Raw genomic sequence first — 25,868 nt, forward strand, 5'->3', positions numbered from 1 at the left:
ACAACTTGCCTGTTTGAGGAAAAGGTAGAAGCAGATCAGCTAGAAAGCAACTGCAATAACCTGAGTCAGACAGTAATGCCTGGACTAGTTTGTAGTCAATGAAGTTAGTGAGAAAAGGTCTGATACTGGATATATTCTGGAGCTGGATGCAATATAAACTGTAAGACAAAAGGAAAAATAACAGTTTTTAAAAGTGATGGGAAAAAAATATCAGAGTCATGTTCATGAAGGAAATAATTGGTACAATTGGACTTCATTAAAATTTAAAAATGTCTGCTCTACAAAAGACAATGTCAAGGGAAGGAGAAGACAAGTCACAAACTGGGAGAAAATATTTAGAAAAGACATATCAAAAAACAGGTTGTTTTCTAAAATAAACATAGAAGTCTTAGGGGCACCTGGGTGGCTCAGTTGGTTAAGCAGTTAAGTGTCTGACACATGATCTCACCTTCCAGACAGAGCTCTGAGCTGAGCTTGGAGCCTGCTTAAGATTATCTCCTTCTCCCTCTCCCTCTCCACCTCCCTCACTGATTCTCTCTTTTTCTCTCTGTCTCTCAAAAAAAAAAAAAAAAAAAAAAAAAAAAAGAAAGAGAAAAAAAAAGAATTTTTACACTGAACATAAGAAAATGAACAACCTACTTGAAAAGTAGGCAGAAGATGTGAATAAACATCTCAACAAAGATCAACAGATGCCAAATGCATATAAAAAGATGTTCGACACCATATGTCATTAAGGAATTTCAAATTAAGATGTTTCTACATTTATTTATTTGAAAGACATTTGAAAGACAGAAAGAAACAGAGCATGAGCAGGGGAGGGGCAGAGAGAGAGGGAGACACAGATTCCACAGCAGGTTCCAGGCTCTGAGCTGCCAGCACAGAGACCAACACAGGGCTCCAACTCACAAAGTGTGAGATCATGACCGAGCCAAAGTCGGACGCTTAACCAACTGAACCATCCAGGCACCTCAGGGAATTTCAAATTGCAACAATAAGGTACCACTATACATGTATTAGAATCGTCATAATCCAGACTACTCACAACACCAAATGTTGGTGACAATGTGAAGCAACAGGAACTCTCATTCATTACTGCTAGAAATGCAAAATGGTACAGCAACTTTGGAAGACAGTTTGGCAGTACATTACAAAATTATGCATACTCTTACTTTTTGACTCAACGAATGCACTCCTATTTCCTCAAAGTAAGTAAAAACTTCTGCCTACAAAAAAACCTGCACACAGATGTCCACAGCTGCTTTATTCATAATTGCCAAAATGTAGAAGCAACCAAGATATCCTTTAGTTGGTGGATAGACAGACTGTGGTACATCCAGACAATGGAATATTGTTTGGTGCTAAAAAGAAATGAACAAGCCAGGAAAAACATGAGAAACCCTAACTACATATTATTACATGAAAGAAGCCAATCTGAAAAGACTAGATATTATAGGATTCCAACTATATAGTATTCTAGAAAGGGGAAACTATGAAAATGATAAATAGATTAGTCATTTCCAAAGGTTACAGGGAAGGAAGGATAAATAGGCAGAGCAAAGATGATCTTTAGGGCACTGAATCTATTCTACATGATATTACAATGGTTGGTAAACGTCATTATACATTTGTTAAAACCCATACAATGAATAACACCAAGAGTGAACCCTCATATAAACTACACACTTTGGGTGATAGTCCTGGGTCAGTACAGGTTCACTGATTGTGACAAATGTATCAATCAGGTGTGAGATCCTGATGTTGGGGAAGGTGGGGGATATACAGGAATCTTTGTACTTTCTACATAATTTTGTAATGAACCTAAAACTGTTATTAAAAATCTATTTAAATAAATAAATAAACACATTTTTCAAAACAAATGTAGAGAATATTTTTAAGTTTATTATAAATATGGGAATGCCTTTCTAAGTCTGATGGAAAACCCAGAATCCAAAAGAAAAGTTGAGTACATAAAAATTTTAAACTTCTGTTATGGGGGTGCCTGGGTGGCTCAGTTGGTTGTGTCCAACTCTTGATTTCAGCTCAGGTCATGATCTTGCTGTTGTGAGACTGAGCCCTGTGTGGGGCTCAGTACTGGGCATGGAGCCTGCTTAAGATTTTCTCTCCCCCTCTCCCTCTGCTACTCCCCTGTATGCACTTGTGCACACATGTGCTCTCTCTCCTTCTCTCAAAAATGAATAAACTACTTAAAATATATTTATTTTTTTAACGTTTATTTATTTTTGAGAGAGAAAGTATGAGTCAGAGAGGAGCAGGGAGAGACAGAGACGCAGAATCCGAAGCAGGCTCCAGGCTCTGAGCTGTCAGCACAGAGCCCGACATGGGGCTTGAACCACAAACTGTGAGATCATGACCTGAGCTGAAGTCAGATGCCCAACCGACTGAATCCCCTGGGCATCCCAATATTAAAAATATATTCAAAAAACACTTGTGTTATGAATAAAGTCAATAGAGAAAATTAGAAGATAACATATTGAGAAAAATATGCTTTTAAAAATTTAACAAAAGATCAATAAATAAAATATTTACAGATTTCTCAGAAATCAATAAGAAACTATGAAAACCACAATTTAAAATGGGCTAATGTATGGATATCATTCTTGACCCCGTTTCCACTTTTAATCTGTAGCATCTAAAGAACAGCCAAATACTGCAGATCCACAAGACAGTGTGAAAATAAGGGGCTCAGTGGATCCCACCACTCCACGAAAAAAGCACAAGCAATCCCTGTGACTAATCTAAAGTACAGATATGAAAACGAGTTGCAGGTGCTTTTTTGGATCAAAGTGCTTCAATAATACAACTTAAAATGTGACACTGGCTTAGTGAAGGCAATCAAGCTACGGGTGGCAAAGACTCAAATATTACAGAAAAAAAATTACCAATTTAAGTAATTATAAATATAGAAAACAAACCACCTGCCAAGCACAGCTATAGATTAATTTTTCTACATTAGAAAAATTTCATGAAGTTGATGTGTATGAGATGTTCTTTGCCACTTTCAACAAAATTCTACAAGATAAATAATGAAATTAGACTGAAAGTGGATAGCAAACAAGCGGAAAGAAAAACAACTTTGATAAAGTAAGCTTTTTGGCCTGAGGTCTGAAATTTAAATTAATTGAGAGACATTAATTGATGCCTCTCAGGGATAAGAGTGCCAAAGTGAACAGTTTTAAGCAACGGCAACAAAGTATCACCTTACCAAAACAGAAGACAAAGGCACCAAGTCATTCATAAAGCGCTTGTCATCAAGTTCTCTCTAAAACAGTGAGATGCAGGCCACTAATAAAGATCAGATAAAATGTTACATTCACAACCAAGTGTTCTCTCCACATATTATCAAGGATGGGGATTGAGAAAGATACTGAGAGAGGAGTTTACAGGGATAGATATTGATAGAAATATTGAGAGAGGGAGGAAGAAAAGTAAAACACAGAGACAGAAAGTAAAATCTAAGACTTCAGACTTAAAGATTAGAGCTATCCAAACTCTTTGGCTATATTTACTCATACAATAAATCTCCAAATTTGCATAGTTCAAAAATTTGATAACATTATGTGTTGGCAATAATAAAGAAAATTGGTGCTTTTCTCATACTACAATTTATATTGTTAATTAGTAAAGATAATTGTGTATGCCCTCTGACTCAAAAATTCTATTTCTAGGAATATATATCACAATAATACTGTTATAGGAACAGAAACACTTACGTATATAAATGTCAAGTACTACACTGTTTTGTAGAAAGCATTTTAAATCGCCTAAGTTTCATGTATAAAAATGTTAACCAAATTATGGCGCATTCATAAAATGAGGTACTATATAATTGTCTGAATAATAAGACAGACTATGGATACTAATAGAAAACAAAGTTTTATGTCATCCTTAGTTTAAAAAAAACATATTTCAGGACTACATAAACACATTCACACATATTGTCTAGGTAGAAAAATTATATGCCATATTACTTCTCTGAAATGAGATTGAGACTTACTACAAACCCTTCTCTGAAAAGTGGATTTTACTTATACAATCAATATTTTTACATAACAAAAACTCAGTAAGGTAATATACAGAAAAACAAACACTGGCAACATTAAAACTCTTCTTCAGGAAAAAAACATAATAATAGGAAATGTGGCAAGGATAGCAAATAAATAGGGATGGTTTCAACACAGTAATCACAGCATAGTCAAACTCAGGAAGCAGGTTGGTTGGCCATCCATTTTCCTGGTTATTTGACTCATATCACTAGATTTCAATTAAGATCAGTTACTAAAATAGTACAGCAATGGTTCTCAAAGTGCAGTTCATGGATCAGCATTAACTGGGAACCTCTAAGAAATGCAAGTCCTCAGGCCTTATACTAAACCTAATTAATTAAAAACTTTGAAAGTAGTTAAAACTCAGTTTTAACAAGTCCTCTAGGAAATTCTCGTGTATGATGAAGTTTGTGAAACACTATAGGAGAGCACAGTGAATAGGAATAAAGGATTAGACTTCTAGTTCCAGTCCCAATATATATAGGTATATATATTGAAAGGTATCATTCACTTCTGTACAATAAAAGCTGAACAAACTGAAAATCAACCACTTCTCTTGCACCAATCATAAAACAGAGATCATAGGGCAAGCCACAACCCTGAAACCTGGAGAGAAAGGAAAATACAGATACGCAGAGCTGAGCTCAGGTTAACAGGAACACAAGCTACAGGAGCCATAAACTGGTAGGAGTACTTAAAAGTAACTTTGATGAGTTGCTGAACTTGGAATGTAGATTATAGTAAGAATGATAAATTCCTGCAACCTGCAGCCTTGGAGGACATCTGCACCTCTGTGGGTTTTACTCCTTGGAACGCTAGCATATTCTCATGGTAAAGGACCAAGGCAAACCTTCATGTCTCTGACAGTGGTGGTGGTAGGGGTTGAGAGAGGTAACCATTTATTTATTTTATTTTTTAATGTTAATGTTTTATTTATATTTAAGAGAAAGAGAGACAGACAGACAGACAAAGCATGAGCAGGAAAGGGGCAGAGAGAGATGGAGACAGAACCCGAAGTAGGCTCTGAGCTGTCAGCACAGAACCCAATGCAGGGCTTGAACCCACAAACCATGAGATCATGACCTGAGCCAAAGTTGGACGCTTAACTGACTGAGCCACCCAGGTGCCCCAAGAAAGGTAATCATTTAAAATATGCTCAAAGATAGGCACCTGGGTGGTTCAGTTGGTTAAGTTTCCAGCTCTTGGTTTTAGCTCAGGTCATGATCTCACAGTTCATGGGATCGAACCCTGGCTCAGGCTCTGCACCACGTGTGGAGCTTACTTGGTGTTCTCTTTCACTCTCTCTCTCTCTCCCTCCCTCTCCCTCTCTCTCTCTGCCCTGCTTGCTCTTTCTCTCAAAATAAATTTAAAATACTAAAGACAAATATGCTCAGAGAATCCTCAATTATAAAGACTCATTCAGAAAGAGAAAAGAACTCTCTAGAGACTTTATCCAATGTGGGAAAAGAGATATTACCCAACTCTATCTCCCTTAGGCTTCCTAGCTCACATCAGAGTGGGTGGGGTGAATGAAGTTGAGGAACCCTTGTGAAGGTCATAGCCCAGGGACAGAGAACCCTGAAAGACTGAATCAGAACCATAGGATTATACAAGGTTTGCCCTTTCCCCAAACTTCACAATTACATCAATGGAGCTCAGGTATAATAGCAGTGGATTATATCTGAAAGAGCTGCTAGTCTTAGACTTTGTTTAAGAAGGAGTTGTTAGGGAAAACCAAAGAAAACAGAAAAGACAAAAACAAGGACCCTAGAAGAAACGGAAGCCTCAGACACCTAAAGCTACAGCAAACATTGCACACAGCTTGACTTTTTACCAAATTAATAAAACCGCATGCTAAAAGCCTATTCAGGTCAGTTCCTATTACCTGATACACTATATTCAGCTTTCAATAAAAATTTGCAACACATGCTAGAAGGCAAGGAAAAATACAGTCTGAAGAAACAGAGCACACATGACAAACAAAATAAGATATGGCAGAGAATTGGGAATTATCAGACTGGAAATTTACAATAATAATAATTAATAAGTTAAGAGCACTAATGAAAAAAAATAGACAACCATGAAAAACAGATGGGTAATGCAAACAGAGACATAAAAACTGTAAGAATCAAAAATAAATGTAGAAATAAAAAAATACTGTAATGGAAATAAAGACTTCATCTGATGGGCTCATCAATAGACTAGATATATCTGAGGAAAGAATCAATGAGCTAGAAGACATGTCATTAGAAACTTCCCAAGCTAATTAAAAAAAATCCAAATTTAATAGAATATTCAAGAACTGAGGGGCAATTTGAGTGTTGGACTCTTGATTTTGACTCAGGTTAAGATCCAAGGGTCGGGAGATCAAACCCAGCTCAGGTTCCCCAATGAGTGTGCAGCCTCCTTAAGATTCTCTCTCTCCTCCTCCTGTGCCCCTCTTCCTAACTTGCTTGCAGTCTCTCTCTCCTTAAAATATTTTTTTTTATTTTTAAAAAAAGAAAAAAAGGGAAACTTGCATTATACCAATGGAGCAGTATAGTGTATTTGAGAGGACCTAGATTGCTTGTAAATACATATTGCAAACTATAAGAAAACAACAGAAAATATAAAAAGAGGTATTATTAATATGCTAAGATAGGAGAAAAATGGAATCATGCAAAATGTTTCATTATAATAAGAGGACAAAATTTGATAATTTAGATGAAAATAACAATTCTTTAAAATACAAACCACTAAAATTCACACACACACAAAATCAGTAATCTACCAAAGAAGATGAATCAGCAAAAATCTTCCAAAGAAGAAAGCACCAGGCCCAGATGGTTTCACCTGTGAATTTTACTAAATACTAAAAAAATAAATTTTTACCAAATCTCTACAATCTCTTCCAGAAAATAGAAGCAGAGGGAATACTACTCATAATTTATTCTATGAAGCCAGTGTTACCTTAACACCAAAACTGGATAAGGTATTACAAGCTAAAACAATACTACAGATATATATTTCTCATGAACATACATGTAATAAAAATCCTCAACAAAATATTACCAAATCAAACATAACAATGTATAAAAAGAATTACACACTACAACCAAGTGGGATTTATTCCTGCCATTCAATCCTGGTTCAACATTTTTAAATCAATTAATGTAATCCACCACATCAGCTGACTTTTATAGTCTGCATCCATTGATGCAGAAAAAGCATTTGGCAAAATCCAACACCCATTCATGATAAAACGCCTCAGCAAACTAAAAATAGAAAGAAAAGCCCTCAATTAGATAAAATACATCCTCACTAAATCTACAGCCAACATAAATATTCTCCCATGTGGAAGTATTCCTACTAGTTTATATAAATACCCCCTCAAGAAAAGGGAACAAACTCCTCATTTCTTAGATTAGACTGTGCATAGTGACTTCTGTCCAAAGTGTAGATAAAGAGAAGGAGTAAAAAGAGTGATTTTCCAGTGGGGAAACTTGACAAACATTATTCAAGCCAAGTAATCAAGGATAATATTAACAGTTAAAATGCATATTGATAGTATATATGCCTGATAGGATGTGACTAAACTGACACTCTACATCTGTGGTCTGTGGTCTTCTGAATTACCAGTAGCTCCAGAGGGGAAAAAAACCAGTCAGACAAATCCCACTTGAGGGACATTCTACAAAATACCTGGCCAGTACCCCTCAAAACCATCTAGGTCATCAAAAACAAGATATATCTGAGAAACTGCCACAGACAAGAAAAGTCCAAAGAACAACAGACAACTAAATGTAAAATGATATCCCAAATGAGATCCAGCAACAAAAATAATTAAAATGTACATTAAGTAAAAACTATAGAAATCTAAGCAAACTGTGGACTTTGGTTAATAATGATGTATCAATATGGTTTATTAAGTATAACAAATATTTTATATATTAGTAACAAAGAAAACTAGGTGTGGGATATATGAGAAATCCCTTATCGTCTCAATGTTTCAGTAAATCTAAAAGTGTTATAAAAAAATAAGTTCTTAGGGGCAACTGGATGGCTCAGTTGGTTGAGCCTCCGATTCTGGATTTTGGCTCAGGTCATGATCTATTGTTCATCAGGTCAAGCCCATCATGGGGCTCTGTGTTGACAGTATGGAACCTGCTTGTAATTCTCTCCCCCTCTCTCTCCCTCCCCCTCCCCCTCCTCAAAATAAATAAATATTAAAGAAGATATGTTCTATTAAAAAAAGGGTGAAACTCAATTTTGAGTTCTGGTTTACAAATTCCTATTTGAGACCATAAGCTGTTTCATCTCTTGGAACCTCAGTTGTCTTCAGAAGATATATTTTATAGTTACTGTGCAGATTAAATGCTACGTGGAGCTTTTAGGAAAATGTCTGGCACATGTTAAAAACACAAAAGGAAGATAATTATTATTATACCCAAAAAGAAGAATATGTGAATTGTCTAGGGTTTCCTATAAATAAAGAGAAATTAGTGAAGAGCTTGGTATCAGAACAATTCCACTTCATTAGGAATCCAATTTTAAAACATCCTTTATTACATTATTGTTATTATTATTACTACTCATTGATTACCCACTTTTATTTTGATGTAACATAGACACTAATTACAATTCTGTTTTTTGGATATGGCTTATAATAACTTTAGAGATGAGGTAATTGAATTTCATTATAAAGACACTAGAAGAAGTAAATTTTTCCATTGGCCAGAATGGCACACTTTGCCATCTATAGTCTAAGTTTTATATTCTATATTAGATACATTCTAAACCTTTCTTACAACAGATGGAAACTCTATTGGGCAAGTTACTAGTCATGATGAAGAATATGGTACATATTCTTAATATAATTAAGGAATAATTAAGGAATGACGAGTTGCATATTTTTGTTGTCTGGAATTATATAAATATAATTTATTTTATATTTTAATTAATAATTATGTATATATAAAGACAGTTAAGACACTTGATTAGTAATTTAGCAGGATCCACTCCTGTATTTGATCATGAAATGACATGTTGAGCGCCATATATCTGGCAAATCATGGTCAATCCTCTTCTCCCTGAATCTATTTTAGGTAATTCTTAGTAATCTACACTATCTTTCCAACCTGGCCATTTATCTGAGGGTATTGAAAGTATAAACAAATTTCCAGTTCACAAGTATTTTAAACAGAACTGAGATCAATGGAGACCCACTGTTAGAGGCAACAACCTCTGGCAGCCAATATTCTGCAAATAACTGGTTCTGAGCTGAGATTATTGCAGCCAATATATTAGATGAAACTAGGAGCTTTGTGAGCCACTTTGAAAAATAGTCTTTCACAATCAAGAAATTTGCTCTAGATTGCACCTGCAAAAATCAATATTGATTCTTGTATAAAGCTTCTTGAACCCTTAGCATGGAAGAATCAATATCTTTGGCCGATTATGTATAGTAGCATGGCACACAATATACAGTTAATTCAATAATAAGCATTAATTCCAGGTCAGCGGACATTCATCAGTTAATGCTTTCATGAAAGCAATTCTCAAATGTGCTGCATAAAGCATGGCTAAATAATTTGAGGTCACTGTTGGAAAGAAAAAACACAATTTCCATTATACTGTTCCTTTATAGATAGAAAATATATTCATGCATTTAACTACTCATTATAGATGTGTTAGTATTTTCTATATTCAAGTCATGTTGCAAGGTAATAAAGTCACAGTATAAATCCCAATGCCTATTCTTTAGGAGCCATGATGTATATCATGTTATATATGTAGTGATATATATCTATTATATATGTATACCAATCATATATAGTATACGTATACCAATCACTATATTGTGCCTACTTATTTTCATTCTCCTCCATCATTTATAATAATGCTCTTTTTAATTTTTTACATTTATTTATTTTTGAGAGAGAGAGGCAGAGAGAGAGAGGGGGGTTTGAGAGAGAGAGGCAGAGAGAAAGGGAGACACAGAGTTGGAAGCAGGTTCCAGGCTCTGAGCTATTAGCATAGACCCCAACGTGGGACTCAAACTTACAAACCATGAGATTATGACCTGAGCCAAAGTCAGACGCTTAACCAACTGAGCCACCCAGATGCCCCTGTAATAATGCTCTTATACATAAAATTCTCTAAAGAAAGTTAAGGTAACTGGAAATATCATTAATTATGTGTTCGATTAGAAATAATTACTGTAAAACAAACAACATTGTACATTATTTTTCTAATGAGTTCAGCTTAAGAAGCTAAAGTTCCTTGAAGTCTGGGAATTAATATATTAGCTATAAACACAGCCTACTTCTCTTCAGCATTCTAGACAAAAGCATTTTATTAATTTGGTGGAAAAGACTCAACATGACTCTGATATTGCTTGCTGAAATCTAAAGCCACTTGGTTGAGAAAATAATCCAAGGAATGAACAGAACCAAAAGTCTTGTGGAAAAATAAGAACTCAACTTTGGATCTGGCTTACAAACAGCTTCTTTTATTTAATAATGGCTTTGGATTAAAAAGTGGAATTTTCCTCAGAAACAACTGTAAAGTTACAGAATTCCTATTAGAGAGGTAAAGTAGATATGAGAGTGACCAGAGATCATCTTAGGGACAGAATTGAAGCTAATTTGGTAGCCAGTGGCACCGAGGCTCTAAGAACAGATACAAAGAAATGATGTTCTGGAAAGAAAGTAGTGAGGGACAAATTGCTGTTAAAGAGACAATGGATGAGTGTTCCAGCCTGAAATGAGTTCTTTAACTTTGTGGTTTATCTCCCACTGTTCTGTCAACATAAATGGTAATTTCAATAACTCTAAATCTCCTTCCAATGGCCCACATCAAGAGGAGGTCTTGGGAGTATGTAACTTCTGATTCTGGACTTGAATGTGTTTAGAGATTTTTCTTCAGAACTAATACAATTTTTCTTCAGAATTTTCCATACATAAAAAGATGATGTAAGCTGTTAAACATGCCAAGTTGCTTTCAAGCTATATCTTTAGTTCAAAAGCACTTCTGCTTCTGCATGAGGTTATTTTGGAATCCAAATCTTTTCCTCAATTTGTTTTCTATCATTTCAGTTCTCCTTCTCACTGGCAATTGAGTGCAGATCCAACAACAGGTGCCACTGTTGTAGACCTTCCTAGACACCAGCACCTGCTGCAGCCTCACAGAGAAGACAGACCTGGTTTTGCTTCCTCTTCTTCACCCTTTAGCTGCTGTTGGATGACCCGGTAGGGGTTTTATTAAAAGTGTAAATCCCAGCAACCCTTTGACACTGGGACCTTCTAAAAATCCAATTAAATATATCAATCTAAGATCCAGTAAAATTTGACCATACTGAAAGAGTGCTTACAAAAATCATCTAACACAAAACTTCTAATGTTAATCCTCAATTATTTATGATCAAAACATTAGCATGTGGGGGCACATAGGTGGCTTAGTTGGTTAAGTGTCCAACTTCAGCTCAGGTCATGATCTTGTGCTTGTGGGTTTGAGCCCCACATTAGGCTCTGTGTTAGTGGTACAGAGCCTGCTTGGGATTCATTCTCTCTCTCTCTTTTTTTCTCTCTCTCCCCCCTCCACTCTCTCTCTCTCTCTCTCTCTCCTTGCCCCCCACTTGTGCTCTTTTTCTCTCTCTCAAAATGAATAAACTTAAAAAAATTAAAAATTAAACATTAGCATTTGGCTTACTCTTCTGGACAAGAAGTCTTAAATGCAGCCACAGATACCTGCCTCATATGTGGAGTGATGTATTCAAACATGAGTTTATAATTTTAAAAGACTTCAAAAGAAGTTTGCTATACATTACAGTTACAATATCTCAGAGCTGATAGTGAATCTTCCTGAATGTCTCAAAGACAGTTTTATTTTCCTTTCACTTTGTTTGTAATTATATTGTGTGTCATGCTCTAATGTAAATACAACAGAATTCAGACTACAAAGTGAATCATATTAATTCTCTATAAAGCACTGTGATGTGCCTAGTGGTTATAAGCATGGGCTAGCATTTCTGGAGGGACATGCTCTAACTTACTTTACTGTCATGACCACTATGTAAGTAGGTGGAATTGTTATCTCCAGTTTAAGGATGAGGAGCCATACACAGGTCAGGTAATTGAAGGGTAAGGCTGGGATTTAAACCCCATGAATGATGATTTAATGTGTGGTTATCTTCAATGGAGAGTGGCACCTGGTGAAGTATGAAAAGATGAAATTCTCTGATAAAATAATCATATATTAAAAAAATAATGTTTTTATTTTATTTTTGAGAGAGACAGAGACAGAATGCGAGTAGGTTGGGGCAGAGAGAGAGGGAGACACAGAATCTGAAACAGGCTCCAGGCTCCGAGCTGTCAGTACAGAGCCTGACGCGGGGCTCGAACTCACGAGCTGTGAGATCATGACCTGAGCCAAAGCCGGATGCTCAACCATCTGAGCCACCCAGGCGCCCTTATATATGTCAAAGTATACTATATCCTTTGATTAGGTGTTTTGAATCTAAATATCTTCCCCAATAAGGAAAAATAAACTCTTAAGTTTTCTCCTGATCATTCCTTATTATTGTCCGAAACATCTTAGAGGAAAATATTATGAATTGCAACTTTAATAATTATTTACTAAAATAATCATTTTTGATCTTGTATTTTTTGGCCACGGTGGAACATTTTTGAGACACCGCAGGATCCTAAGGAATCTTTCTCTAGAACTTCTGCTATAATACAAATACTAGGCTCACTGTTCATAAATAATTATGCTGGTTTAGTTAAATGGCACTAATAGCTCATGAGCCTCATTTTGATAAACAAATTTGAAAGAAAATGCTTTCTTATTTCAGTATTTGCACAGTGCTTACTGCATTCTTAAATTTATGCAGGGTGATACCCTGAGCTACAGTAATTCTAAAAAGTAGTATAGCAATTCTACTTTCCTTTTCTTTAGTCTAGAAAGCAGAATAATCTAAAACAAAGTCAAATGATTTCATACTTCCCCAAACCCTACAGAAGCTTCTAATTTTATTTAGAATAAACATAAAGCCCTTCCTATGATGGCAAGATCCAGGATGGTATGGCCTCCAGTAATCATTCTGACCTAATCAACTCTTACTTCCCCCTTGCTCTTTCCAGCTCTGTTGGTTTTCTTGCTTTATTTTGGTTTCTCAAGCATTCTTCGATCTCAGGGCCTTTGCACTTAAGGCCATCCCTCTTTCTTGAACACTCATTCCTCAGCTCTCCTCATACCCTGGAGACTTCTGCTCAGATGTTACATCCTTCAAGAATACTTCACTGACCACTATGTTTAAAATATTACCATTTACTCTGTATAGATCGTTCCTTTGTCCTGTGTCTTTTGCTTCAAAAAATTTGTAACAATTTGATGAACGTATTTAATTCAGTTTATTATCTGTCTCCTGCACTATAATGTGAGCTTCAATACAGCAGGAAGTTATACATTGCTTTACCGCCAGGTCCCATAAGAGAGAGACTGACACAATATAGAAATTTACTAAGTATCTGTTGTATGAATAAAATAATTAATGAAAAAAAAATGTTCCACACATTTTCTAAACACTATCTTTTATTTTTGCTGACCAAGAATAATTAGCCACATGTTATGGATGGAACTTGTATTTGATGCTACTCTTTTTGTTAATGCAGTATATAAATATATAGTTATGCATTCACACTTGCCAAGACTGTTTTAACGTGACACTTTAAACCATTCAAGAGTCTTCAGTGTAAAACTTCACAGAAAAGACAAAATTACAATTTGTCATCTATGCTATCCACAAATTGCAGTGCTCAAGTGGATACTAAAACTCTGTAATCTTAGTAGCAAAGAGTTTTGCAGACGGCTGTTCTTTTTATGAAATTTAAATCTTGGAACAATGACTGATAGTAGAGAGGCAAATTAGCCTTCCCAAGATTTCATAAGTTCATCAAGGCTTTATTCTTAATAACCAATGGCAATTAAAAAAAAAGTTCTTAATGTGGCAGAAATCTAAAGACAGATTTTTTTTGAATAAAAAATGTTTTCCTTTTAGGTGTCTTTATGATTCCCTTTAAAAGAGAATAAAACTCTTTTAACATCTGGATGTCAAAGGATGAGCTAATCAGAATAAAACTTTCTAGTTTTCTAGGTAGCCATTAAACTCTATTAACTTCTATGGTAAATATCACAGCTGGACCTAGTGACATTATGGTGATTTTATTCTCTCTCTCAAAATATTTTAGGGATCACAAAAAATTATTTTTTTAATGTTTATTTTTATTTTTGAGAGAGACAGAGAATGAGCAGGTAGGGGCAGAGAGACAGGGAGACAGAGAGTCAGAAACAGGCTCCAGGCTGAGTTGTCAGCACAGAGCCCCGCTTGGGGCTTGAATTCACAAACCACGAGATGATGATCTGGACAGAAGTCAGATGCTTAATTGACTGAGCCACCCTGGCGCCCCCCACCCAATAAATAATACTCTTAAAGTCTTAGCCCATGTCCTCTGTTTTACTAGACTAGAAGCTCTTGAGGGCGGGGAACTTCAGTGTCCTATTCTGCATTGAATTTCCAGCACAAGCATGGTGCCTATGTGAGGTTACACATAAAATATTATTATGTCTTTACTTCCTTGTAACTGACTTTCTCTCTGTCAAAGGCATACATATGGCAACATGGATGGAGCCAAAGAGTATTACGCTAAGCGAAATAACTCAGAAAAGATAAATACCATATGATTTCACTCATGTGGAATTTAAGAAACAAAACAGATGAACATATGGGCAAAAAAAGAAAGAAAGAGAGGCAAACCAGGAGACCGACTTTTAACTACAGAGAACAAACAGGGTTACTAGAGGGGAGGTAGGCAAGGATGGGTTAAATAAGTGATGAGTTAATGAGGTCACTTGTTTTGATGAGCATTGTATGTAAGTGATAAGTCACTAAATTCTACACCTGAAACTGATACTGAACTGGATGTTAACTAGAATTTAAACAAAGGGGCGCCCGGGTGGCTCAGTCCATTAGGCATCTGACTTTGGCTCAGGTCATGATCTCAAGGTCCGTGACTTCGAGCCCCGAGTTGGGCTCTGTGCTGACCGATCGGATCCTCAAGCCTGCTTTGGATTCTGTGTCTCCCTCTCTCTGCCCCTCCCTTGTGCATGCTCTCTCTCTGTCTCAAAAATAAATAAACATTAAAAAGATTCAAGAAAAGAATTTAAATAAAAACTTGAAAAAATTCATGAGTAAATACTATTTTAATGCTTAGTTTTTACTTTTAAAAATAAACTTTGAAGTTTACATTTGAAATATTTCTAAAAGCCAAAACTAAGAAATTGGATAAACTACATTTTCTTGAAAAAAAAATCAAGAATCAAGAACAATGTAGCAAATTAACTTGATGTCAGAACATGAGATTTGAAAGATGACTGAAAATAAATAAATTAGCTAAACTCCCTAGATGATCTAATAAGTGTTATTGATTCTTGCAAAGGAGGTGAGTGACCTACACCTTCTCAGAGGTTTCTGGAGCTGGAGATAAGGTCTGTCTATCTAGTTGGACCAGAGAGTCCACACTGAGAATCTCCTCCACCCACTTCCTTTGCCATTTCTTCTCGGTATCAAAAAGCCTTTTGAAAGCAGGGCTAACACCTATAGACCTTCCCTTGCCATCCAATGTTGCCTGTACTGAATCACTACTTCATCTGTTCAGCTGATCCTACTGACTGGCAACCATGCATCATCCAGAGAAGTGGAATGTGTGCTCTGAGATTTTGGTGAATCTTATCTGAACTGCCCACATGGGCATCTAACTTCAATGTCCCATGATACTTCCAGGCCCTAAAGTAAAGAAAGACAGGGTCCTGGATGATCCTGTGGATTGTGGTAATGTGGAAGAGAAACCTGAATCTTCAGTACCTGGTAATATCAGAGAGCAAGAAAATCCACCACCAGTATATCTCACATGGAAAAGGAATTAAAAGTATTTCCTGAATATTTAGGGTATATCCTCTTTATGTGTCATATAGATATGTGTGTGTGTGTATGTATATATATATTTGTGTGTGTATATGTATGTATACATATGTATGAAGTAAGTTTTTTATTTTATATTCCATCTTATAAAAATGTGGCTATGAGTGCTTGTGTTTTATGTTGACTAAATATGTACATACATAGTGTTATCTATCTTAATTTAGCAGAAAGGAAAAATATATACATTCGGGATGTCCTACCTTTTCTCCATGCTGGCATTATATTAGATAATATTACAAACCTTTTCCTCTCTGAACATTTTTTCTTAAAATCTTGTGCCATTAAGGTGGTCAAATCACAAAAGTTGCTCTCTGGCTTTACTTCATTGTTCATATTCTCCCATCGATTAAAAAAAGATATACTGACCACCTCTTCTTCATAAGGCACTAAGAAAGATGTGGAAGAAATCCTGCTTTGAAGAACAGAATAAACATGTTGTATAAAAGTCATTTTATTATTATAATGCATGTTGCTTAAATGACAGAATAAGAATGTAATCTGATTGCTGGCAGTTACTGCATTATTTATATGACTGCTATTAAAATGTGAATTTAAAAAACACAATGGCAAGCTAATGTGAACAAAGGTAACCTAGTGAGGCCTTAGAAACCCTCCTGCTTGGTTAAAGTGAAAAAGAAAACAATGTGCTTCTCTTTTGCAAAAAATACAGTAATCCCGGTGTCTCATCTTCTCACAGAGAAATTTATCAAAATCACACAATTTTGCTACCTACTTATTAATGAATATACATGATCATAGTTTCAATGTACAATGTTCACAGATACTGTGCACATTAGGACATAATACATTGTGTGTTCCATTTTGTGTTCTGAGGTTCCATGACCTCAGAGAGATTGTGAATCATATTAGTCAACAGTTTTATCTAGTATGTCAAGAGAAAGGGAGAAAGGTTAAGAGGTGGGAGGTGGTAGATGTAAGTCCAAAATAATGTTGTGTACTTTGTAGACATTTTTCATATAGCTGGTATTTACTAAAGTACATTGGATCTCGGACTTCTCAGAATTTTCAGTTCCTCCGGTAACATTTGTAAATTCATTTTGCAGCTTTGCTCCTTTTCTCTCTGCATGCTGATACCCCAGCTGTTTGCTCTTCTGCTATTACTTATTTCAAAAGCATCTGAGCTTAAAATGATATAACTGGTCACAAAACTGAGTGCCAGGGCACTAATGTACACCCTCAGTTACATAAGCGGCCAATAACCCACATTCCCGTGAGAGGATATTGATCGTATATGAAGGTGTAAGAGTCCTGTCATTTTTACTCATATCTTCCCATATTAGGCAGATTAAATCATTACTATAAAATTATTAAAATAAAAGCCATTATTATGGCTTTGTGCTAACTTTTTATTTTCAAAAGGCCACATAAGAGCATTAGTCATTTCATTTTGATCAAACACAGGGCTGCACTGTACAAACTGCTCTGATCTAGTATATGACCCCATGTCCTTTGCCACAATGAATTAGGTGTTTGAATGTTTATAGAGATTCTAAAGCAGCCACTCAAGATAAGTATTCATTGTTTGTCCTTTGTTTTCTAATCTAATTATAAACTTCGTTGGTTTTAAAAAACCACTGAAATATTTAAGAACTGCTTCCTATCTAAGGTGTTAAACATAAAATCTTCCTCATAATTACCTCCTGGATTTCCACTTTTGCTGCACATTTATTTCTAACAAAAACATTATTTGGTATCATTGTGATCTCTCTATTGATCTGCTTACTATTTTCTCTTTAAGTCAATTCAATTCTGATTTCATTTCTAACCAAATAGAAACCAAAGCAAATTATTTCCAGAATGCTTTTGTTAGCAACCTAGAAATCTTTCTCTCTACTTTCTATTTCATTTGCCTATGTCTAATCATAGGACCAGATTATTGGATTCAGCAGGACTGAATATTACTTCTGGAGAAAAGCATACACTCACATACACTGGCTCCCTATAAATCCATACTTGGATTTAATAATTGTGCATAAGCTTAGAGACATGGAGACAATTTGCTTTCAAGTTCTAGTTGTAATCTTGAGATATATGACTTGATACAGAACTTAGTATAGGCCTTGCAGACACTGCCGCTTGGGTGCTACACCCACCACCCCACCATAGTCACCTCCACCATGTTTTTCAGTATCTCTGTGGACAGCGAGCCCTTGGGCCATGTCTCTTTCCAGCTGTTTGCTGACAAAGTTCCAAAGATAGCAAGAACTTTTGTGCTCTGAGCAGTAGGGAGAAAGGATTTGGTTATAAAGATCCCTGCTTTTACAGGATTATTCTGCAATTATGTGCCAGAGTGACTTCACATGCCATAATGGCACTGGTGGCAAGTCCATCTATGAGGAGAAATTTGGTAAGAATTTCATCTTGAAACAGATGGATCCTGGCATCTTGTCCATAGCAAATTTTGGACCCAAAACAAATGGTTCCCAGTTTTTCATCTGCACTGCCAAGATTAAGTGATTGGATGAAAAACATGTGGTCTTTGGTAAGGTGAAAGAGGCATGAATATTGTGGAAGCCATGGAATGCTTTGGGTCCAGGAATGTCAAGACCACGAAGAAGATCACCATTGCTGACTGTGGACAAATCTAATAAATTTGACTTGTGTTTTATCTTACCTACCAGACCTTTCCTTCTGTAGCTCAGGAGAGCACATCTTCACCCCCATCTACTTGAAATATCCTATAATCTTTGTGTTCTTGATGCAGTTCTATGGGTTCCATATTTTCCTTACTCCTCTCCAAGTCCAGCTGGATTGCAGATTTAAATTTATGAAATAAACTTATGAAAATGAAAACAAAATAACAACGAAAGAACTTAGTTACTAACCTGCAAAATTGGAAATTATATCTGTCTCTTGGAGATGCAAAAATAAATAATTGAAAAATCTGTGATGGAGGCATAAATTCATTCTTCTCATATCAGATTCAATCCAGGAAATGCATTTTTGGTGAATGTTTAAAAACTGTTTAACATTAATTCATGACCCCGCCCCCAGCACAAAAATTCACTCCAAATCCAGAAGTCATAGTTGTTTGTTCCAAAAATTCCCACAGAACTGAACTTGATCTTTCCTTCAAGCCCATAGCTATCAAGAATCCCCTAACAGAAATCTCCAGGAAGGAATGGAAGCATGGTCACATCTCTTCTCTACCTGGGTGATACTTGCAATATAATCATACCTACTTACTTTATATGGTGTTCAAGATTCATAATTCCACCTACCAAACAGACTAACAGAGAAACTGTCAGCTCTTTATATTTAAAGCTAGCTTTCATGTGTTATTTTTTTTCTCTCTCTCTCTCTTTTTAATAGCATTCCTCAGTTTATTGCAGCATTATTTACAATAGTCAAGATTTGGAAACAGACCAAGTGTCCATCAACAGATGAATGGATAAAGAAGATGTGAAGGGCACCTGGGTGGCTCAGTCAGCTAAACATTAAACTCTTGATTTCAGCTCAGGTCATGATCTCACGGTTGTAAAATGGAGTTATGCATTGTTTCATTTCCCAGGATAAATCTTGAGAGTTCCCACAGGACAAGATTTTGAGACCATGCCAATAATCATTCCTACTCTGAAAGCACTTGGGTCTGTGAACATCCTTTAAGAACATGATGGATGAATCTGACACCCACATGCTTAAAAGCTGAGTATGGAAATCACATTTTTCATTGTTTAACAATGTGTTTCTGTTGGTACATCACGTAAATACATAATTTTAGTTTAGCAGATGGAGAAACTGAGGGCAGAGAGGCAAATAACTTTTTTGAGAGTACACAAGTGGCAAAACCTAGATTCAGAGTCAGATCTGTTGTTGCCAAAGCCCATGTACTTTTTTATACCCATCTATCTCCTCTCTTCCAGGCCCTATTCATCAATAAATACTATTCACATACAGAGATAGTATTTTTTAATATTAACAAAACATAAACTTCATTATTTTTAATGTGAAACACAAAGTAACTATTTGTATTTTATAATTTACTTTGCTTAATTTTCTATGTTGTTTTTGTTTGAAATAAAATTAAAATTTTCAACACTATTCCTGGATATATATACACACATATATGTAAATGTGCATGAGCAAACACACACATGCACACACACACACACAATATGTGTATGTATAAATGTGTGCGAAAGACATGTGCATGATGCATGGATGGATGTGAAAGATGTATGCATATGTGTATGTGTGTGTGTGTGTGTGTTTGAGGTATACAGACATACCTACACATACATATGTATCTGTCAATATACAAATATACACAAATACATACACATTGAATCACTACTTTCTTGGTATTTCTTGATATCTTCTAGATAAATAGAGGTATTCAGTCAGTTTTCTGCTCTGGATAAATGAAACCTGATACTTTGAATACTAATGGAAAAATGTGTTATAATTAACTGAAATAATTTTCTAATTTTTCTTTGCATTTAAAAGAAGTGAAAATTCTGAGATTATAAATCAAAACATGTTACATTCATTAACAGCCTGCAAAGTTATTTTTAAAATTCTGCCTGTAAGTGCTTTCTTTAAAAAGGTTCTAAAATCTAAATGTCTAAATATGCTAAATATTTTAGAGAAATATATTTTTCAAAACTATATTCATATAAGTTTATATGACCAATGGACACAATATCTTTCTGAGTGAATAACTGAATAATTTCAAAATAATATAAAGTAATAGCAGTTCTCAATGTCAAAATATAGCAAAAGATATATATTTAAAAGAAAAATATTTAAAATAAATTCCAGATGTTATCTCTTATATATTAAATATCTAAATATTCTGACTGAAGTTTTAGATCCTTAAAAATCAGTATTTAAAGAAATAATTATGAAGAAAAAGCTTAAATGACATTTATTAAATTTCAGTTATTATTTTTCTATTAATTTTCTAATGATTTAAAAATGAAAAGAATGGGCCCATTAATTAAGATAAATACTATTTTGATTACAGATTTCAGTAAAATAGAAGATTATAGGGATATGGTTCCTTTCCATTTCCAACTACTATCTACCAACTATCAGAACAGCAGTAATAGACCTTAGTTTCAAGAGAAGAAAAGTTAGACACAAAGAAATCTTTATACCAGTAAAAAAAAAAAAAATTAAGATATAATGTTTAGTTGCCAATGGTAAACTAAACAAATTTTAAAAAACATTTTGAGAGACTGTAATTTTAGGTATCTCTATGGACGATTCCATCTACAGGTTTCATGAATTCATAAAGAGCTAATACACACACTACACGCACGCAAAAACACTCACATATACACACAAACATTCAGTTTCCACTAGAACTTTTCATACTCTTTATATCTTATACTGTCAGTGAGCCATAGGGCTGCACTTCAAATTCTCCTCTTTTTTCCATACATTTTTTAACATATATATTAGAGCCTCCCATTTGTTCATTTATGCAGCAAATATTTATTGTCTAGTATACCTGATGAGCTGGCACGTAATTTATCATCCAAACTAAGACACTTATGAGAGTGTCAGAAGGTGTTGTTAACAATCATGTCAGGTCAGCAGGCACAAAACAGAACAGACTTGGGCAACAGGGGAGTATGGGAATTCAGTCTATATGTCTGCTGGGCACAAATCAGCTGTGGTCCCTGCTCTCATCAACCACATAGTCTAGTGGACAAGTTATATCCAAATCAGAAAATAAATTTTAAAAAAATTACACATTGTGCCAAGTGTCAAGAAAACAGTTATGGTGCTGAGTTGTGGCATATTGGTGAAGAATGTGAGGAACTGGGTTGTTCAGACCATTCTCTAGAAGTAATGTTTAAACAGAGAAATGAAGGATAAGAAAAATATTGACAAGGGAAAACAGGGTGGGGTAGGAAAAGATCCTCCCAGGCAGAGGAAATCGTACATGACAAATCTAAGGTAGAAAACTTGAAGAACTAAAAGACCAGTTAGACTTAAGTCTCAAGAATCACACAGGAACGATCTTAAATCCCATGGAACAGATTTTGCAAGGTCTTTAAAGATATAGCAAAAAGTGTGAATTTTGATTTAATGCAATCTAGTGCTTTTAAGCAGAGAAGTGAAACAATCCTATTCTTAAAGCATATTACTCTGGAGGTTCTATGGAACACAATTTACAGAGTTATGGACAGAAGTTGGAGACTGTCTACAGTTGTAACCAGAATGGCAATTGCGATGGTGAGCAAGACAAGGACACTGGCAATGGGGATGGGGAAAAATGGACTGACCCAAGATATATTTTAGAGGTAGAACTGATCAGAAAATATCTCTAGAACTGTGACCTTCAACACACTTTCTAAATGCTGGCCAAACTTTGAACTGTCACTTAAATATTTTCAGCATAGATAATTCTAGGCCCATTAAATTGAACAAATCCAACACTGAAGTCAAGATAATGTTCTCAAAGCTTGTTCTTCATCTGGTATTCCCTATATCAATTGTGACTTCCCCACTAATTCAAGGTGGAAACCAGAGTTACATACAAACATCTCCTCCCTCTCTTCACTTGCCACATTCAAATGATTATCAACTCCTGTCAATTTTATTCTCCAAATCTCTGAAATGCATCCTTCGCCCCATTCTTTACCCTTAGCGCTAATATCTTTTATGTGGGTAGCATCAATTATATCCCACCAATACCACTTTCAAGGAAAGAAATATTGAAGTTTCTTGAACCTCACATTCTCTCCAGTCTTCATGCTACTAATGGAACAGCTGGGGCAAATTCTAAGGTGGTGAGATTCAGACAATGTAATTTCTTTCTTTCAGGAGCTCAGGAATTTGATCTTTGTTGAAGAATAAGAGTCCACTGCAAGAGAAATTTGCTTCTTTGATTTTTTTTGTGGTATGATACATATTAATGTCATAATATTTGGCTTAAAACCAAATAGTTTTAGGGGTGCCTGGATGGCTCAGTCAGTTAAGCATCCGACTTTGGCTCAGGTCATGATTTTGTTGTTCGTGGGTTTGAGCCCCACGTAGGGCTCTATGCTGACAGCTCAGAGCCTGCAGCCTTCTTTGGATTCTGTGTCTCCCTCTCTCTGCTCCTCTCCTGTTCATGCTCTTTCTCTCCATGTCTCTCAAAAATCAATAAATGTTAAAAAAATTATTTAAAAAAAACAGTAGGTTGAATGCTTGCTATACTAGTATCAGAATCATATTGGATCCTCTTCTCCAGATCCTCTGGGTCTACTAAACCATAAGATTTAGGGCTCATCAAGAAAGAAAGTTACAAAAGCTATATGTGCTTAGGTGACATTCAGCATTACATTTCTTTTATTCCTTTAAGCCAATGGACTATCATCTGGATGGGTAAGACCTTGGCAGCAAAAGTAGAAGTATATTTGTGTTAACGTGTTTATACAATATTTTGGTAGAAAAATAAACAAACATCAGGACAGATCATTCAACATATTCCATAGATTTTCATGAAGTTTTTGTAAGTGAAGCCCATTTTTGTTTTGCATTTGTAAATAAACTACTCCTTTAATGTTACTCTCTTTTGAGAAACATGTACTTTTAGATTCTTGTTCTGTTCTCATAAAGAGAGATATATTATATTAAAAAAAATAACTTTATAGGAGAAGCCATTTTCCTTGGGGCAGATATTAATTCTCAACATGCTATTCTATTGGCAAACGAAATCCTTTTTTTTTTTTTAAATTTCTGGATACTATGCATTTTCTATGTTTTCTAATATAAAAGGCAGAGATTTATCAGAAACTTCAGAAGAAGAGGTAAAGGCAATTCATCTGACACTAAGAGAGAAAGAGTTTAGGTAAATAATTTTAAAGACCAGCCTCATAGCATTAAAATTTAGAGGCAATAAAACTAGAGCATTTCATTAAAAGAATATGTTCCATAGGTCTAACCAGGACTACGGATATCATGGAAAGGGACTGTACCATTTGACTGAAGGTACATAGAAGATTGGGGAACTTGATTTAAATGGTACCTGAGGTAAATCTCTGATTCAGCATCTCCCACTGAAATGGCTTGGAAAAAACTCGGAAGAAATACAAGTTAAAAATTTGCACCACCACTAAATTCTAGTAATGTTGGAAACCTTGCTCCCAACATTAAGGAGAGAAATCCTGTAATTACAAGGCCAACGGGTTCGAACTAAGAAACATATGTAGTAACAGGAATGTTTAGGCAGGGAAAATAAATATATCAAAGTAGAAGTTAATGTGTATTGTTTTTACAACCTCATTATCTATTCCATAGTTCAGAAACAGTAGGTCCATACGAAAGCAAACCAAGTGATCATATATTACTGTATAAATGTTACTTCTTTAAGAGTATCTTAATTCGCTTTCCCTAACTATGGTCTTTAATATTTATTTTTCTTCAACTATTCCAGGAAGCAACTGAACAATATGGCAGTACAGCTAGGAAATGAAAGCTGGCAGAAGTCATTTTACCTGTGGCGATGCAGTTCCCCAAATGGCAAATGTGGTGGAGGGAAGGATGAAAGAAGAGGACTGTAGTATTTGATATATCCCACAAAGCTAAGATGTCATAGATGCAGGTATTTTGATCAGAAGAAAATACCACATTATCTAGAACATGTAGATGGAACACTGGTAGACAATGAAAATCAGGTTAGGAGACATGTATCATTCTGCCTTTGAGTTGAAGGTTTAAGAAGGTCATCTGAGTAGAATCAAAGGTAAAACACACAAGCTGATTATTATCTAACAGTAAGTTTGCCTTCTAAAGGAGAAAAACAATTGAAAGGGATTCCTGGCTGGCTCAGTCAGTAGAGCTCAAGTAGAGTCAGTCAAGTAGACTCTTGATTTCAGGGTCAAGCCCCACATTTGGTGTAGAAAAAAAAACCCAACAACAAAAAACTACATACACACACACACACACACACACACACACACACACAGAAAAACAATTGAAAATAGAAATAGAAAACATTATATTAATTATAATACCTTCAGAAAAAGGGAAAATGAATTTCATCTGAAGGCTTAGGAAATAATATGCTTCTGAGTATAGGTACTAACAGAAGAACATATTAGAAAATTACCTGATATCTAAAGTTTATAGAAGGTACAAATGAATTAAATTTAAAAGGCATTATGAAGGAGGAGCAGAAAGGCAAGAAGAAGAAGAAGAAGAAGAAGAAGAAGAAGAAGAAGAAGAAGAAGGAGGAGGAAGCTAATAAAAATCAAGGGACTGAGATATAAAGGAAAATATTTGGGAAAAGGAGAGATTATAGGAAATCCAATAAGGCAAAATAAAATTGAAATTACAATTGACATAAAGAACATAAATACCACTTTCAACACTGAACTACTGATGAGTAAATTTATGTATGTGAAGATGTGTAAGTGCCATTTAAAATAATTGATTCTAGGGGTGTCTAGCTGGTTCAGTCAGTTGAGTGACCGACTTTGGCTCAGGTCATGATCTCATAGTCCGTAGGTTCCAGGCCCATAGTGGGCTCTGTGCTGACAGCACAGAGCCTGGAGCCTGCTTCAAATTCTGTCTCCCTTTCCCTTTGTCTCTCTCTCTCTCTCTCTCTCTCTCTCTTTCTCTCTCTTTCTTTCAAAAATAAACATTAAGATAATTGATTCTAAAATTTTACTTATAGAGAAATGCGTTGTGTGGCATTAACTTCCATTATAAATCATGGATACACTACTATTTTTATTAATGGAACCCTCTGCTATAGTTTTGAATTTTAATGATTTGCTATTATAGTTACATATAATCGATAATAAATGACAATTCTGCCATTACAC

At 35.3% G+C, this 25,868-nt stretch overlaps 1 protein-coding gene and 1 pseudogene across 1 annotated transcript in view; one reads left to right on the forward strand and one right to left on the reverse strand.

Moving 5' to 3' along the window:
• LRP1B (LDL receptor related protein 1B) overlaps positions 1-25,868 on the reverse strand; it is a 1,882,572-nt gene that overhangs the window by 375,480 nt on the left and 1,481,224 nt on the right. The window lies entirely within an intron of this gene.
• Positions 18,222-18,692, forward strand: LOC122226002 (annotated as a pseudogene).

Source organism: Panthera leo, chromosome C1, assembly GCF_018350215.1.
Source record: "Panthera leo isolate Ple1 chromosome C1, P.leo_Ple1_pat1.1, whole genome shotgun sequence".
Classification (NCBI taxonomy): Eukaryota; Metazoa; Chordata; class Mammalia; order Carnivora; family Felidae; genus Panthera; species Panthera leo.